Source organism: Anguilla rostrata, chromosome 5 (assembly GCF_018555375.3).
Source record: "Anguilla rostrata isolate EN2019 chromosome 5, ASM1855537v3, whole genome shotgun sequence".
NCBI lineage: Eukaryota > Metazoa > Chordata > Actinopteri > Anguilliformes > Anguillidae > Anguilla > Anguilla rostrata.
Genome location: NC_057937.1, coordinates 56,958,821 through 56,972,053, shown reverse-complemented (window position 1 = coordinate 56,972,053; position 13,233 = coordinate 56,958,821). Strand labels below are relative to the sequence as shown.

General features: G+C 51.4%; 1 protein-coding gene across 2 annotated transcripts in view; it reads right to left on the bottom strand.

Annotated features, from left to right (window-relative positions):
* ccdc102a (coiled-coil domain containing 102A) overlaps positions 1-13,233 on the bottom strand; it is an 83,745-nt gene that overhangs the window by 45,115 nt on the left and 25,397 nt on the right. Inside the window, exon 2 of one of the 2 annotated variants that reach the window (XM_064337319.1) lies at positions 8,172-8,353. The exons of the other annotated variant lie outside the window; for it this stretch is intronic. The gene's annotated coding sequence lies outside the window, so the exon portion shown is untranslated. The remainder of the gene's footprint in view (positions 1-8,171; positions 8,354-13,233) is intronic. 2 annotated transcript variants of the gene reach the window in all.

Below are 13,233 nucleotides of genomic sequence, written 5' to 3'. Positions count from 1 at the left end.
CCACCCCCACCCCCCCATCCCCAAACCCATGAGCTCCTCAGCCCCCACCCCCCATCCCCAAACCCATGAGCTCCTCAGCCCCCACCCCCATCCCAAACCCACTGAGCTCCTCAGCCCCCCCCCCCATCCCAAAACCCATGAGCCCTCAGCCCCACCCCCATCCCCAAACCCATGAGCTCCTCAGCCCCCCACCCCCATCCCCAAACCCATGAGCTCAGCCCCCCCCATCCCCAAACCCATGAGCTCCTCAGCCCCCACCCCCATCCCCAAACCCATGAGCTCCTCAGCCCCCCACCCCCATCCCCAAACCCATGAGCTCCTCAGCCCCCCACCCCAACCCAGAGCTCCTCAGCCCCCCATCCCCAAACCCATGGCTCCTCAGCCCCCCCCCATCCCAAACCCATGAGCTCCTCAGCCCCCGCCCATCCCAAACCCATGAGCTCCTCAGCCCCCCCATCCCAAAACCCATGAGCTCCTCAGCCCCCGCCCCATCCCAAACCCATGAGCTCCTCAGCCCCCCCCATCCCAAAACCCATGAGCTCCTCAGCCCCCCACCCCCATCCCAAAACCCATGAGCTCCTCAGCCCCACCCCCCATCCCAAAACCCATGAGCTCCTCAGCCCCCCCCCCATCCCCAAAACCCATGAGCTCCTCAGCCCCCCCCAGGACTGTGTGTGTATGGGAGCGCCCCCCCAGACCCGGCGGCTCCAACGCTCAGAAACACGGCCGGGCTGTTAACACCCGACCCGCTAACACGTTCACGAGGAAGAGGACGACAGCGCAGTGTTCGCGTTCCGGGAGAGGGGGGTTGCGGGTTAAGGCACAGCGGATCGAGCGGGTACGAGCTCCCGAGCGACCGGGACACCGACGAGCTACTGCACAGTCGTCTCGGTTCTGCAGTCAGACGGAAGCGCGGCGCGCTCGCAAGGACAGAGTCCGGGGTTCTCTGCGGGCTGCAGGTGAGACGTGCGAAACGGAGGAGCGCAGAAGAACGGACGCAAATTAGCGCCGGTCACCGCCGCAGCTGGGGCAGGATGCCCCGTCTCCGCCTGAACGTCACCACGGAGACGCCTCTGGCGTGTTCCACCTGGGTCACGGAGGTCAAAGTCTCCAGAAAAGGCACTATTTTTTTCCCCCAACTCTTTTCAGGCCCGTCCAGCAAAAAAAAAAAAAAAAAAAAGATAAATAAAAGAGAGAATAGACAGAGAGACAGGGGGAGAGGGAGAGAGTGAGCCTGAACAATAATAAGAATGAGAGAGAGAGAGAGAGAAAGAGGGAGAGTGAGAAAAACAGTGACTCCAAACAGAGGAGGAAGGAGAAAGAGGAACGATAAGACTTGCACAGGAAGTGTGACTGAACCACGTTATCCGCACGTTGTTCTGGAGTAAACAATACAAGGATTACCATGGGGGCATTTTTACATATTCTACCCCCCCCCCTCCACCACCACAACCGCTCAAATCTCCCCCCCGAGGAAATGAATCATCTAATCAGGCCAGGCCCTGCCTCCCCATGCCTAATCGTGCAGCTCTGCTCCAGAGCAGGGGGAGCTGCAGGGGAATTCATCAGCCATATTTACTGCCCGGCTGTGCACTAATTCTCCCAGGCTGCAGCACGGGCCTGCCTCAGTGCGATTAGTCTCTCCTGCAGAGAGCATGAAACAGCACGTACCCGCTATACACACACTCACACATGTACCCGCTATACACACACACAGTACCCGCTATACACACACACACGTACCCACTATACACACACACGTACCCGCTATACACACACACATACACACTAACACATGTACCCGCTATACACACACTTACACACTAACACATGTACCCGCTATACACACACTTACACACTAACACATGTACCCGCTATACACACATACACACTAACACATGTACCCGCTATACACACTCACATACATGTACCCGCTATACATACACACTTACACACTAACACACGTACCCACTATACATACACACTTACACATGTACCCACTATACATACACACTTACACACTAACACACTCATACACACGTACCCGCTATACACATACACAAAACACCCACTATACCTCAACATACACACTCAACACTACACACACGTACCCGCTATACCTACAACACACACCCTACCCGCTATACATACACACACGTACCCGCTATACAACACACACGTACCACGCTATAACACTACACACGTACCCGCTATACACACACTTACACACGTACCTGCTATACATACACACACGTACCCGCTATACATACACACACGTACCCGCTATACATACACACACGTACCCGCTATACATACACACACGTACCCGCTATACATACACACTTACACACGTACCCACTATACACACACACACACGTACCCGCTATACATACACACTTACACACGTACCCACTATACACACACACACACATACCCGCTATACATACACACACGTACCCGCTATACATACACACATACACACACTAACACACGTACCCGCTATACATACACACATACACACACTAACACACGTACCCGCTATACACACATACACACACTAACACACGTACCCGCTATACATACACACATACACACACTAACACACGTACCCGCTATACATACACACACTAACACACGTACCCGCTATACATACACACATACACACACTAACACACGTACCCGCTATACATACACACATACACACACTAACACACGTACCCGCTATACATACACACATACACACACTAACACACATACCCGCTATACATACACACTTACACACGTACCCGCTATACATACACACACGTACCCGCTATACACACTCACCCGCTATACACACTCACACACGTACCCGCTATACACACTCACACACGTACCCGCTATACATACACACACTCACACACGTACCCGCTATACATACACACACTCACACACGTACCCGCTATACATACACACACTCACACACGTACCCGCTATACACATACACACATACACACGTACCCGCTATACATACACACACACGTACCCGCTATACACACATACACACACGTACCCGCTATACACACTCACACACATACCCGCTATACATACACACTCACACACATACCCACATACCCACTATACACACACACTCACGTACCCATGTACACATATACACTCACACACACACACACGTACCCACTATACACACACTTACACATGTACCCACTATACACACACTCACACATGTACCCACTATACACACATACACATGTACCCACTATACACACACATACACGTACCCACGTATACATACACACTCAAACATGTACCCACTGTACGTACACTCACACACACATATACATACACACACTCAAGCATGCACACACATACACACACGCACAGACACAGATATACATGTGCATACACACACACACGGACATACACACACACACACACACACACACAGGTGCATGCACACACAAAATGCATACCATACAAATGCACATGTACTCACACACACACACACGCACGCACACACACACACACACACACACACACACTCCAGTTATCCCTCGCCACCTCTCAGTTTGGTTAGACAAACAGCCAGCCGGAATGCCCTCCCCTCGCCTATCGGCCACATTTAATGAACATTAGGAGGAGGCGGAAAAACACACATCATTAAGACGTCTGAGAGACGTGACTCTGCCGGGAATACACGCGCTGCAGGCCCGGAAGAGCTCAGCGTTCCAGGGAGGAGACCCCGCTCCCGCTCCCCCAGTCCGCCCTGCTCTTCCTGGGGCGGAGCTGGAAATCCGATTTCCCCTGGCTGCGCTGGGGGATGGTGTGTGTGTGTGTGTGTGTGTGCGTGTGTGGTGTGTGTGTGTGCGTGTGTGTGTGTGTGTGTGTGTGTGGTGTGTGAATGTTGTGTGTGGTGTGTGTTGTGTGATGTGTGTGTGTGAGTGCGGGCAGGTGTGTGTGTGTGTGTGTGTGTGTGTGTGTGTGTGTGTGTGTGTGTGTGCGTGTGTATAGTGTGTGTGAGTGTGTGTGTGTGCACGCGGTGTGTGTGCGGTGTGTGTGTGTGTGTGTGTTTTGTGATTGTGTGGTGAGTGTGTGTGAATGTGTGTGTGTGAGTGCGGGCAGGTGTGTGTGTGTGTGTGTGTGTGCGTGTGTGTGAGTGCGGGCAGGTGTGCCTGTGTGCGTGTCTGTGTGTGTGCATGCGTGTTTGTGTAGGCATATATGTGTGTGTGTGTGTGTGTGGTGTGAATGTGTGTGTGTGAGTGCGGGCAGGTGTGTGTGTGTGTGTGCGTGTCTTTGTGGGCCAGTGTGTGTGCGTGTGAGAGTGTGTGTGTGTGTGTGTGTGAGTGCGGGCAGGTGTATGTGTGTGTGTGTGTGTGTGAGTGCGGGCAGGTGTATGTGTGTGTGTGTGTGTGTGTGGTGGGGGTTCAGCAAACTCATCCCACTCACATTCCCTTCTCAAGCCCAGGCTGCAGTAACTGACTTCTTCACAACATCTTTAAAACTCTTTTGCGGGGAGCCTGCAGCACCCCGTGTACTGGGGCTCCCCTGCCAGTGCCTCCTCATGGCCCACCAGGGGGGGAACCTTCATCCCTCCCCCAAACAGGGTACTTAAAACTACACCACCTAATGGGCCCTCAACTGCCCCCCAGGGGTCTCACAGCAGCCTGCTGAGGGCCGTACACCCCCCCCCCCCCACCCTACCCCTCCCGGAGGCACCGAGGGAGGGGGGAGCGAAGAACACAAAAGCGGTCTTGTTCTTACGAGTTCAGCCCATTGGCTGGGAGCGATAGAACATGAGAGAGAGGGGAAAAAAAAAAGTCACAATACTGACGGTGCCAAAACTGGCGTGGATTTCAGGGCTGGTAGCAGTCTGCTGGGAGAGAGACCCCCTTCCCCTCCCCTGCCCTGCCCCCCTCCCCCCCCCTGCCATGCCCCGCCCCACGCCCTCTGTGTAAAGAGAGACAAGGCCTAGGGTGGGGGGTTTCTCTGCTGTGTGCCGAATTACGGTGGAGGGGCCCTCAGAGTTCCGAGTTCTCTCTCTCCGCCCCAGCCGAATTCCTGCAACACCCCCCCGCCACCCCCCGAGCGCTCCCGTGGGCTCAGAGGCGGGGTGGTGGGGTGGGGCGGGGCGGGGCGGGCACCGCGGGCACCGGGCGCGCTCGAGTAAAGGCTGCGGCATTCCGTGCCCGAGAGTCGCGAATCACGGCGGGCTCCCGCACCGTTAAAAATTTTTTTTTTTTTTTTTAACTCCTCTCGTCTCTGAATAGAAGTTCCCCAAATCGGGCAGCAGCTCTGTTGCAGGAGACGTGTGGGAATGCACTTACACTGCTTTAATTAACTGCTTTAATCAGGCTGTAACTGTCAGCTGGGCTCCTCTTTGAGACGAACAAGTATTTATTTATTTTGTGGAGCCTCTCACCCGGGCCTCCCTTAAAAACAGGAGATTATTTATCTCAAAAGCTTCAGTGAATATTAAATAAATTCTCCTGCCTACTCATTATCCAGGGATAATGTGCCCACAGACTCCCAGGCAAAATTATTATTGTGTCCTCTCTGCTTTAGTGTCCTATGTACGCTATGCTTATATGTGCATTTGTTTTGTCTACATGCCATTGTGTGCTAATCTGTTCTTTCATGTTTTATTGTCTCTCTTGAGTCATTTATTTTTTTTATCTTTATAACACATGCATTTTAATTCTATTTTATTTGAACTTTTAGGCTGCCTTTTAAACGTCCGGCCAGGGAGAGCAGACGAAAACTAGCCTTTCGGGCTAACTCTGGCTCATTTACAGTGTGACTGTTGATTGGTGTCCATTGTCCTGGAAAAAATAAACCAATTAAAATTTTTTTTTTTTTTTTTTTTTTAATACAGTGAAAAGCAGGCAGCCATGACTCAGATGGGGCCTTCTGTAGGTAAAGCTAATTCTACACAATTAACCTCAGTTACGGTCTGTGGAATTCGCCCTTTAATCCATGCGCCCCCTCCCCCCTCCCACCCACCCCCCCCAACCCTGTTGTACACGAGCCACGTTCACACAGCAGCACCCACCGTGAGGTCAACAGCGCCCCCCAACAACCGATGCTCAAACAGCCGTAAGGTTAGCACGCCGCGAAAACGCTCAACAGTGACCCGAATAAAATGTGACTTGAATTGGAAATTTAAGTGCGTGACATTTTGGGGACATAAATTTGAGGACATCTGAGGACACACTAGCAACGCAGAAGCAATGAAAATGGTTCGCCTCAAAGCCCTCATTGTGAAACAGGAATGGATAACACAGTCGGTTTGGGTCACTCAGCATATTATTTAAACACGCAGTCATAGAGCTGAATAATCATTAGGCAGTCCAACAAAACAGCCCTTTAACGCCCCCACCCACCCCCACATCAGCCAAACGCTTAAATAAATACTGAACTCCTCTGTAGGATGTCATATCGTTCCGATCGAAATAGGAGGTAAAATTCAAGGCACTGAGACAACCACAACGTCAGCACAAAGAGTCCCACAAAGAATCCTACAAGCAGGGAGGTAAGCACAACAAGGCACACAACCATACGACCACACACACAAACAAGCATATGCGCGCACTTGAGCACGCAGACACACACACACACACACACACAAACAAGCACATGCGCGCACTTGAGCACACACACACACACACACACACACATGCACAAACAAGCACATGCGCGCACTTGAGCACACAGACACACACACACACACACACACAAAACACGCTGGCACGCAGAAACACACGCACAACAGCACACGCACTTGAGGCACCACGCAACACACCAACCACACACACACACACGCACACAGACACGCAGAAACACACAACCACACATAAACGCACGCGCGCGCACACAACAAATAACTGAAAAGCAGGTTCCTGCTTCCTCCTCCTCTCCACAGAAGGGGGAACAGGGGGAAGGGATACGGCTAAAAATTGAAGAATGGAGGGCTGAGGGAAGGAGGGATGAGGACAGTGAAAGAGACAGAGACAGATAGCGACTGAGACACAGACCCACAATCCTTTGCACAGAGAGCAAACAGGGGTTAGCGTGATTGGGACCGGGACTTTTACCCGACTTCTACATCACAGCAAGCCGGCCACTTCCTCTTCAGAGAACTCCGCAGTCTGATGCTCACGCACGCCAGACGCTCTTACGACGAAGGCCAAACCACATGTTCCACAGGCGAAGGGAGGTCAACACCCCCCCGAAACTGAACCAGTGCGGGTCAGAGTTCACCCCCGTCCCTCCCATTGCATCTTGGGGTGCAAAAACGGTTCACACAACTCACAGTTCACAGTTCGGAGTCACATTTTTGGCTCAGTTCTGTATGTATTAGGTAAAGCAGAGAAAAGAGCACCACTGTCAGTGCCAAACTAATTTTCATTTATTTGACAACAAATGCTGCTAAAAATGGGTTATCATATGTAATCAAATCATTTGAAAGCTTGAGAACAGTTTTTCACAGGTTTTATTTCAAAAGGAAAAGTGCCACTTTTCAAATAGAAAATAATGCCTACATATAGGCTAACAGAAAATGCCGTATAAAGTCAGTCTGCAACACACTATCTAAACAAGACAAGAACAAGTACATTCATTCATTTGAATATCAGATTTAAGACTGTCAATTCTCAAAAGAATTTTGAAATTTAAACACGGTATTTTACTGTATGAAAATGAAGGGAACGGGTTGCAACTTAAGTTTTCTCTGACAAGATAAAGCAGCACTTTGTAGCAGTAAATCTGTCCTCCCTGTGCTTGTCAGGGACACCCCAGGGTGGTGTGAATGGGCCATCTTGCTCAAAGTGTTCCCATGAGCATACAGAGCACTTGCAAAGCAGTGTTTGCACGCAGACGTTATTTTCACCACCACCGCCGCTGCTAACGCTGAATCCACAAGCCCCAAGCAGCGGACGTAAACGATGTCACAGGACATGATCGTGGTTTCTCTCACACATTTTCTCGTAATTTTGCAAAAAGAACTGACCGACCGGCTGACCGGCGTTTGAGCTGTGAACTGGAGTCACCGCGACTTCGCCTGCGCAAACCGTTCCGCTGGATTTCTCATTTAAACGGGAGAGGAAACTGAAAGGGCCGTTTTTTTTTTTTTACATGAACCGCCGCACCCCTGCTATCACCCGACCGAGCCTCACCTTCAGCTAAGCTCGCCAGCCGGAGGGTGAGGTATTTACACCAGGGAGCCGTCCTGCAGCGCGAAAAGCTCCAGAGCTGCCGCTCGCCGCGCTCCCCCTCAGTTTCAGCGACCGGCCGACCTTCCCAGCATGCACCACTGCAGCCGAGCCGTACCCGAACCTCAGCAGCGGCCTGAGCTTCACTGTGAGAATGGAGGGGGAGAAGAGAGAGAGAGAGAGAGAGAGAGAGAGAGAGAGAGAGTGCAAGACAGAGGGAGAGAGAGAGAGAGAGAGAGAGAGTGTGAGAGAGAGTGCAAGACAGAGGGAGAGGGAGAGAGAGAGAGAGAGAGAGAGAGAGAGAGTGCAAGACAGAGGGAGAGAGAGAGAGAGAGAGAAAGCAAGACAGAGAGAGATAAATAAATTTTATTGAACATCTAAAAATGAGTCCAACAGACTCCTTACAATTCTTGGCACTCCAAACCCAAGAGCTCAGCCCAGGAGAGTATCCCCTCAGTCAGCTGGGTTCTGAACCTCTCTAGACTAACATTAACACATACTAATGCAAACCAGCTTCAGACCAGCACTGCTTCACAACAGCCCATTAGAGTCAACCAAATTATAAAACACATCAAAAGCTCCTATCTGGACCATTGGAACAAAGAAACACAATCCCAAAATAAACTATATTGTTATCGGGCCCTAAATAGAAAATACACACAGGTAGAGTATCTCTTCTCTGTCAGAGATACAAAGCAGAGACGGATCCTGACCAAGTACAGGCTCAGTGACCACACGCTTGCAATTGAAATAAGCAGATACAGAAACTCATGGGTACCAAAAGAAGAGCGAATATGTGGTCATTGCAAGACAGGGGAGGTGGAAACAGAGATGCACTTCCACCTTACTTGCACAAAATATTCACAAATTAGAAAAAAATATTTCCAAAAATTATCCCAAATTATAAATTATTTTAATTGCAAATCAAAAGAAGAAAAATGTGCAATTCTTTTAGGGGAAGGATCAACAGCCCCAATTGCGGCACAGTTCATTTCAGCCTGCCATAACCTGAGGGACAGTGAGTGACCACCCACCCCATATAAACACTGTACATATTTATTGTCGCTGTCATTGTATATGCTGTTATTTGTATATATTGTTACATTTACCATTATTATTTTAATATTATTATTTTACACATTATATATGTATGCTTTGGCAATAAGTACGTTTGTATTTCATGCCAATAAAGCAACTTAAATTGAAATTGAATTGAGAGAGGGGGAGAGCACGAGACTGAAAGAGAGCGAGAGCACATGTCCGATGCGTGTCAAGTATCTGTCCCCGATGCGATTCTGCCGATTCACCACAAACCGCTTTCAGACGAAACTCAGCCGCGTCTCTCTCTCTCTCTCTCTCTCTCTCTCCGTCTCTGTGGTGTGTCTGACATACGCTGAGGTGAAGGTTAAGTGCGACCGGGCCCCCAGCACGTAGCACGGGTTTCTCTCCCCCCCCCCCCCCATTGCCCCCCCAGGTGAACGTGACAATAACAGGCATCTGACAAACCTGCACAGATTCTGAATTTTTACATACCAGCCATTTATGGAGCCAGACTTATATAATGAGACTGAGATTCAGGTTCAGCACAATGCACAACGGCAGTGTCCTCACCTGGTAATCGAACCTGCAGCCTGCGAGTTACAAGGCCAGGAAGCAACCAATCATACTGCAGCCTGTAAGTTACAAGCCCAGGCATCAACCAATCATACTGCAGGACTTCTGCAGCCTGTACGTTACAAGGCCAGGAATCAACCAATCATACTGCAGCACATCTGCAGCCTGCAAGTTACAAGGCCAGGAATCAACCAATCATACTGCAGCACTTCTGCAGCCTGCAAGTTACAAGGCCAGGAATCAACCAATCATACTGCAGCACATCTGCAGCCTGCACGTTACAAGCCCAGGAATCAACCAATCATACTGCAGGACTTCTGCAGCCTGTACGTTACAAGCCCAGGCATCAACCAATCATACTGAAGCACTTCTGCAGCCTGTACGTTACAAGCCCAGGAATCAACCAATCATACTGCAGGACTTACGCAGCCTGTACGTTACAAGCCCAGGCATCAACCAATCATACTGCAACACTTACGCAGCCTGTAAGTTAAAAGCCCAGGCATCAACCAATCATACTACAGCACTTCTGCAGCCCTCAAGTTACAAGCCCAGGAATCAACCAATCATACTGCAGCACTTCTGCAGCCTGTACGTTACAAGCCCAGGCATCAACCAATCATACTGCAGCACTTCTGCAGCCTGCAACCTGCACACCCAGGCATCAACCAATCATACTGCAGCACTTCTGCAGCCTGTAAGTTACAAGCCCAGGAATTAACCAATCATACTGCAGCATTTCTGCAGTCAGTAAGGTACAAGCCCAGGCATCAACCAATCATACTGCAGCACTTAAACAGCAATCACCAGCATTTAAGCAGGACGGTCAGCTGAGGGGTTGTTTCTTATTCGCTATGACAACTGGAGAAACATGGCGGGTGGAAAATGTAAATTAAGTGAACTGTGAAGGAGAGATGCCATGATTGGGTGTTGATTGGGTGTTTAACCAAGAACACAAGGCTTAGCCTAACCACTGCAGCACCTTGGTGATCCATTGGTCAGATATTGGCTTAGCATATAAGTCCCGCCCCTACCCACTGCATCAGAACTTCTTCTAATTGGTCCATAGGGCCAAAAGCTAACCAATCTGAAACCCACCTGGTTTCAGGAACCAGGCACGAGACGGCTTCAGGATGTTTTCGCTACTGACGAGCGATTCTCAATTCCCCAAAGGCCGCGCCCCTTTATAACACACTGATACTGATGAACCGCTGCCTGAAAGGTTTGAGCACCAAGCCGGAGCCCCAGGGGCCAGAGCAGCGCGAGCGCAGTGAATAACCCAGGAGCAGCCAGCAGGGCGACACAACCGCGGCTGCTGGTCTGTCAGCAACCATCATTTCTAATGGCTAACGCCCAAACTTCCAGGGAAAAAATAAATAGAAGAGACCCCGCCTCCTCCCCGTCGCCCCCCCACTCCCCCCCCGCCCCCATCTGTGTTCTGACTCAGCCGCCGCTCATGTCTGAAACTCTGTCTCTCTCTCACTCTCGTTTTTCGCCGGGGAAGGGCCACACACACACACACACACACATGCAGACGGCCGACAGCGCGTCCCGCACAGCGTTTCCAAAACAGAGACATAAACAGGGCAAAGAGAGAGGGAGAGAGAGAGAGGGAGACGAGAACGGACAGACCGCAACTCAGAAAGGAAAACAGGACAAGACGCACGCATAAACGCTGTGTAATTTACTAAAAACAGAAAACAGGACTAAGAGTGAGAGACAGGGGGAAAAAAGCACAGTAATGAGGGGGAATTTGGATCTCTCCGGGGGGATTTGGACCTCTCCGGGGGGTTTCGGATCTCTCCGGGGGGATTTGACCTCTCCGGGGGGGTTTCGGATTGCTCCGGGGGGATTTGGACCTCTCCGGGGGGATTCGGACTCCCCGGGGGGAGTTCCCCTCGAATGCGGAGGCCAGCTGGGCGCCTCTGGCCGGGTCGGAACCACAGAAAACGGACCGCGGGCATTCGATCGCCGGGACCCGCCCGGAGGGATCGGACCAGAACCGGAGGAGCGGGCCCAGCCAGCCTGACGACTCACGCACAGGCCGCCTCAGAGAGGCCAGGGACCGGTCTGACTGCAGCCCCCCCCTCACCCCCACCCCCACCCCCCAAGCTCAACTGTCACTAGTCATGTGCACCTATGCGTGCCCAGGGGAGACCCTAAGGGGAGGGGCAATGCGAGAAGGGCAGGTCACGGCATGGTAGTGTGTGTGTGTGTGTGTGTTCGCATGTGTGAGAGTGTGTGTGTGTGTGTGTGTGTGTGTGTGCGTGTTCGCATGTGTGAGTGTGTATGTGTGTGTGTGTGTGTGTGTGGTGTGTGTGGATGTGTGCGGTTGCTGTGTGAGAGTGTGTGTATGAATGTGTGGGCTGTGTGTGATGTGTGAGCGTGTCCGCATGGTAGTGTGTGTATGATGTGTGTGTGTGTGTGTGAGAGTGTGTGTGTGTGTGTGTGTGTGTGTGTGCGTGTTCGCATGTGTGAGTGTGTGTATGAATGTGTGTGTGTGTGTGCGTGTTTGCATGTGTGAGTGTGCGTATGAATGTGTGTGTTTGCATGTGTGAGTGTGCGTATGAATGTGTGTGTCTGTGTGTGAGCATGTGCATGAGTGAAAGCGTGTGTGTGTTTTGGGGGGGGTGGGGGGGGTGCGTACAGGGCCCCTGCACGTGGCCCACATGCTCAGGAGCAGCCGGAGGGAACAGCCTGGATGATGTAAGCGTACGCGGCTCTGACCCACGGGTGTGGCCCGAGTGCAAACCAAAATAAACTCCAAAATAAACAGCTGGCCGAAGAGGGCGGGGCGCCTGTCCTGCCTGTGTGTGTGTGTGTGTGTGTGCGTGTGTGTGCAAGAAAGAGAGCCTGTGAGGTGCATTGCATTGTGGGAAGGTAGGGCCCTGGCCTCCACACCTCTGTGATGGGCACAGAAATTTCAGGGATATGGGGAGCACTCGCCTCCCTCATCTCCCAGCCCGGAGCACGGCCCCCTGGGAAACGGTCCGTCTTGCGCCGGACCGTCTGACGCAGTCACCGCTGTCCCGAGACTGACGGATACCGGTCGGGGGGGGGAGGGCAGATAGCGGGCGGGAAGCCGCGATGTCATCGTTCGTCACTGCCAGAGCGGAGGCCTACGCTCTGAGTCATCGCAGCTAACGGCTAACTCACCACAGAGCGCGAGCGCAAGAGAGGGGGAGGGGCCAAGTCCTGCTCAGCACCACGGAACCTTCCGCAGCAACTTCCCGCCTTTTTTCCGAACGTGTTCTTTACACTGCCATATATATATATATATTTTTTAAATAACACATTTGAGGCTTTCAGATCAAGTAAACGTTGTCTGGTTCATAAGCCCTCAGGAACGCTGCGACTATTAAATATCATTTAATAAATTATGAAATATTCCCCCCGCACTGAATAAACGACA